The sequence below is a fragment of the Lactuca virosa genome, chromosome 2 (assembly GCF_052849685.1).
Source record: "Lactuca virosa cultivar CGN04683 chromosome 2, Lactuca_virosa_CGN04683_v6, whole genome shotgun sequence".
Lineage (NCBI taxonomy): Eukaryota > Viridiplantae > Streptophyta > Magnoliopsida > Asterales > Asteraceae > Lactuca > Lactuca virosa.
The window spans coordinates 148,543,434-148,549,196 of NC_136427.1; the positions used below are offsets into that span (position 1 = coordinate 148,543,434).

The window sequence follows — 5,763 nt, forward strand, 5'->3', positions numbered from 1 at the left end:
CAGGATAATTACTTTTTCGTTTTGTTCATATTTGAGTAACTTTTTTTGTACAAATCTAGGTAACGAACTACTTGTAATTGTTCACATATGACAATTATGATCGGCTTTAACTTGCTACACTCGATCATAATAGTCATATGTGAACACTTTTGACAAGTTTGTTATATATAAAAAAAAGTTACCTAGATGTGAATAAAACGAAAACGTAATTGCACTGATAAGTTAATTTTTCACTAAAATAAACCCAAATTTGAATAATTTGACAAAGTGCAACTCATTTGCACTTTTAGAAATACACCCAAGATACAATAAACTATCATATCAGAGATGATTGATCCTAGTATTAGTCATCTATCAGTCATGTGATATGATAAATGATTAGATCAACCATCTCATATCGAATGGATGACTGACTAGTTCTCCATATGATCATAATGGAGGAGTTTCAACATTTGAATGAGCCAAAATTGTCGGAGGTAATCTACTACCCTTAAAAGCATCAATAGAAGCAATAGATTCAAGCTCAACTATGTCTTGTGGTGAGAGATTTACAGATAAAGATTCAATGTTTTGGTTCAAGTTCTCAATCTTTGTGGTCCCGGGGATGGGACCCACATCAAACCTTTGGTGTAGGACCCACGCCAATGCCAACTGGGATGGGGTGCACCCTTTCTTTAGGGCAATTTCATGAATTCGTTCGAACGTGATCTTGTTATGTTCGAAGTTCTCCCCTTGTAATCGTGGCAAATACTAAAAGAAATACAATAGAACAATTCATAAAGATATTTGAAAGGAGCTAAATGCAAGAAATATTATTTTGTTTCTATTTAATTGTTTATTATAGCATTGTACTTTTATTTATTTATTTTCATTACAACATAGTATCTTTATTTTTATTTTTTTTTGTTAAAGCAATGTAGTTCGGAAAGTTTACCGTATTATAACATTGTAATTTCAAAATTTTAATTAAAACACTGTATCTTAAAAATATGTTCAATTATATTTATAGCAATAGAAATCGCTTTGCAAAATGATGTTATAACAAATATATAAACGTACATTGGTATTTTTTTTTAGTTTAAAGCTATTCGAACTTATTTATTAATCTTACAAATACTTATATTATACCAAAAAAAAATATTTAATAAGTTTAAATCTTTAATTTGAAAATATCTCTTCATATATATATATATTTTTTTACTATATCGAGACTTGAGAACACAAACCTTCCTAAAGTCTGAATCTGTCAAGCCCTCAACTAACTTTGGACCAGAAGCCAAGAATCCACTTCCAAGAGGACCAAATGGAACAATCCCAATACCTAATTCTCTGAAAATCAGAGATCAAAAATGGAATTCGAATTCAGTTAGATGCCAATTAGGCCAAACGCCATTGTTACAGATTGGTAATGGCGTACCTGCAAGTTGGAATGACTTCTTCTTCAGGGACTCTAGTCCACAGCGACCACTCTAACTGTATAGCAGTAATCGGATGAACAGCATGTGCTCTTCTAATCGTTGAAGGTGAAGCCTCTGATAGACCAATATATCTGATTTTACCCTCTTCAACTAGTTTCTTCAGTTCTCCCATCTACAACCAAACAAATTAATCCTCATTGTTCCTCGTTGAGCAAAAATCTGATGCGAATTTAAGCAAATTTATCAAGATCAAGAGAAAAAAAAAGTGTCTGGAAATGCTAACCGTGATCTCGATTGGAACACGAGGGTCAACGCGATGGATATAATACAGATCGATGTAATCAACATCAAGGCGTTTCAAACTATCCTCACAACAAGCCCTAACATACTCCGGATCACCACAGATTTCGCCTTCTCCAACCAACGATTTGATCCCGAATTTCGTTGCTAATTCAACACTTCCTCTTTCCAATCCCTTCAACGCCTGAATCAGAAACGAAATCGAGAAAATCAACGTCTGGTTTAATCAACAACGAGAATCAAAAGGAAAATGAATGATTGAATGAACGACCTTGCCGATGAGGATTTCGTTGGTGTAAGGGCCGTAGAAATCGGAAGTATCGAGATGAGTGACGCCGGAGTTGACGGCGTGGTGGATGAGCTTGATCATGTCTTCTTCGGGTTTGGGAGGTCCATAACCAGCAGACATTCCCATGCATCCTAATCCGAGAGCTGATACCTCCATACCTTGTGATCCGAGCTTAATCCTTCTCACTCCTCCCTTCATTGTCTCTGATCGGATCAAACAATAATTAGATTGCTGATTGTTCTTGGGTGGAAGCTGGATTAAATAGAAGCATGGTAACATCCATGGCTGGACGTACGTAGCAAGAAGGGTTTTAGGTGACGACGGTGACTGGTAGAGTCAACAGGGAGGGGCTGGTTGTTGAGACAAGCAATTGGCTGCAAATGGTCATTTTAAATCGTGTTGTCGTTATTTTTTATGTTAGGGATATTAAAAAAAAATACCATATCATAAAAAATGACTAAAATAATATATGTTTATGAATTTGACAACATAATATAATTTGCAATTTGACACTTTGTAGTGTGAAGGCAAAGCTGGCTAAAAATAAACGCCATTTGCAATTTCTTGGTTCTTAGTGACATCAAGAGCAAAAGCAAAAATAAATAAATAAATAATAATTATTTACATTTTAACGGGAGTAATCTTAACCATCAACAACCCTAAACACATCATCAATGATTATAGTAGACTCAAAAAAACGAACACATAGATATAAAGATCCATACATGTCTTTAGGTATCTTTTGTTCTTCCTTGCGCACCACAACACAACTCCAAGCAGCCACTAAAGACAAAAAGATATTCCACACATCAAATATAGTCTTATACTCTTCTTTGTCTTCTTAGGCTCAATGGTGTCATGTCTTTTTATGAAGGCATGTCTATGTGGTATCTTTTGTCGTGAACACCACTTCCTTCTTTTTGTTTACTAGCACTAAAAAAATCTTACGTGGCAACGTGCTACGAATACGATAATTCTCTCCAGCCTTATAAGTAAATTTTTTAACTTAAAATTTAATTATTTTTTTAATATTGTAAACTCTAAATTTCTAATGTTATGATGTTATAGTTTATTAGTAACTTACTTTAACGTGAGTTTCAAATTTTGTAAATTTTCAATCTTGAAAATAACGAAGTAGTAATTTGTGAATTTTTCAATTTTAGTTTTTATTTGTTGTTTGTTAGATTATAAGACAAAGTTTATGCAATTTGTGAAGAACAAATTAATTGATTAATGATAAAACTGTAAAAATAGTCTATGTGGTATGTATTTTTTTTCTGAGGTTTAGTCTAAATCCCCATTTTTTTGGTTTTATGGTCATTTTGGCCTAATTTTGACGTGGTTTTGGTCCATCCGAAAACTAAAATGAATATTATACCCTTTTATTTTGATTTTTACATTTTTAATATTTGTTTTAATAATTTAATAACTAAAACTATAAAAAAGGGCCCTCATACTCACTCTCTCTCTCTCTCTCTCTCTCTCTCTCTCTCTCTCTCTCTCTCTCTCTCTCTCTCTCTCTCTCTCTCTCTCTCTCTCTCTCTCTCTCTCTCTCTTCCAAGAAGCAAAAGCTTACCATCATCAATCTTCCTTAAATCTTTTACAGTGTATGAGTCTAAAAATTGAAACAAATCTAACCTCAAACTATAAATACGTTAACCAAATTGAATTCCCATCGAAAATCGCGGTTTTAGATCCATATCTGTGGAAATCAGAACATCTATCTATTAGGACTAAATTATGGTTTATTGTAAGTGAAAAGAAAGTTATAAACCAAGGGGGAAATTGTTAGGTCATAAATTGTGGTTTATACTTTGCTTTTCATAAGCTATTAGAGTTCTCGGTCTAGAACCGAAAACACCATGTTTTGGTGTTGTTTGGACCAAAATCACATGTGATTTTGGTTAGGCTTTATATTGTTTTGTTTAGGTTTTGGGCTTGGGCTGGGTTATTAGGCCTAGGTATATATAGTGTTATTTAGGCTTGAAAATCAGTTAGAAGGGAGTAAGGGACGTTCTAGGGGCTGTCATATGCATTGGACGTGAGTTTAGAGAGAGCCAAGAGAGAACAGTGTGTAATCAACATCTTATGTACCCGACTATTGATTGATAATAGTGTGCATTGAAGATTAATTATCTTGTTCTTATTCATCTTTGTCTTGCATTATACACTTTGATTGGGATTCCGCACCATCAAAGTGAATCCGATTGATTTGTAGGAGAATTCGGGACTTACAGGTGGTATTAGAGCTTGGATCGATATTAATCGTGTTATTGCAAACGGTTTTTCTTGTAGTTTCTTGGTGTTTTTGATTTATATTTTTTAGAATTTTTTACCATTGTTCTTCGTGTTCTTCATATTTTTGAAGTTTTGATCGAGTTTGATTTTAAAAATTAAAATTTTCGTGTTTTTGGCAAGTTTTGGGTGAATTTTGGCAAAAATTTGCGAAATCTCAGCGAGATCCTCGGTCTCGGTCAAGATTCCTCGGAAATCTCGGACACGGCTTCGAAGGTTCTCGCCCAGCAGCGTTTCCGGAGCTCAGCAACGATTTCGGACGGAGGCGAGGGTTCACGGTGTGAAGCGAGGTTCACGGGTGAAGTTCTCGGAGAAAAGCATTCTCGGTCCGAAGTTCTCGCATCGTTCTCGGATTTCATCGTGTTCTCGGTTCGGATCCTCAGCTTCTCGGTTCCTTTTCTCGGTCCGAGAATTCAGCCTCGCATCCTCGGCTACAATTTCGGAATTTGACTATTTTGGCTTATTTTTGGTCAAATTGCCATATTTTTGATCCAATAATTTCGTTTTTGGTCCTTAGGCCTCATATTTGATCAAAAAGACCCGTATTTGGTCAAATACTCTCATTTTTTGTCAAATATTCTCGGTTTTGGTCTAGAAATTTTCGTTTTCGGTTTAGAAATTTTTGTTTTCGGTCAAGGTTATTCTTTTTGGACAAAGATCTTTGATTTTCACCTTTGACTTTTAGAGTTGACTTTTGACTTTAAAGTTTGACCTTTGACCTTTAATTTTGACTTTCTCGTTTAACTTTCAAGTTTTCACGTTTGACCTTCAGATTTGACTTTTCATATTTGACTTTCAAGTTTGACTTTCAAGTTTGACTTTTAAGTTTGACTTTCAAGTTTGACCTTTTAAGTTTGACTTTCAAGGTTGACTTTTCAAGTTTGACTTTCAAGCTTGACTTTCGAGTTTTTTTAAATCAAAGTGCATTTTTCTTGGTTTCACAATCATTTCTATTTTTGGTAAATTATTCTTTTTGGTGAATAATGAGTTCATCAATCACAAAAGAGGTCAATGAAACTTCCTGTTCTCAAGCATGTAGTGATATAATTAAATTTCTTCGTGATCAAATTGATATATTACGTAGAGATAATGAGGACCTTAGGTATGAAGGATACACTCTCAGAAAGGCCCAAAAACCCTTAAAAATCAATTAGAGGCCAAAACCAAAGACTTTAGAAAACTTCAAGAAGAATACAGCACAAAATGTGAACATTATCTTTATGCTAAAGTAAAAAATTACTGAATTAACTGCCGAACTTGATGCATTAAAAGCTAAATATAAAGATGCTGAATTTAACTTTAAGAAATTTGACGTGTCAAGTGAGGTAGTTGTGTCCATGATAGAAAAACAATTAAGATTTAAAGATAATCAGAATAAGGGTCTAGGGTATCACAGTGTTCCACCTCCCTTCAATGACAACTATACCCCACCCCTTGAAACCAATGAGGTAGAGATACCTG

The 5,763-nt window shown here is 34.3% G+C and overlaps 1 pseudogene across 1 annotated transcript; it reads right to left on the reverse strand.

Annotated features, from left to right (window-relative positions):
• Positions 1 to 209: 209 nt before the first annotated feature.
• LOC145159588 (auxin-induced protein PCNT115-like) lies at positions 210 to 2,381 on the reverse strand (annotated as a pseudogene). Its single transcript, XR_013737803.1, has 4 exons — positions 1,990 to 2,381; positions 1,418 to 1,902; positions 1,227 to 1,329; positions 210 to 750 (listed from the first exon to the last, which is right to left on the reverse strand). The product of XR_013737803.1 is annotated as an auxin-induced protein PCNT115-like (transcript).
• Between the last annotated feature and the right edge of the window lie 3,382 nt (positions 2,382 to 5,763).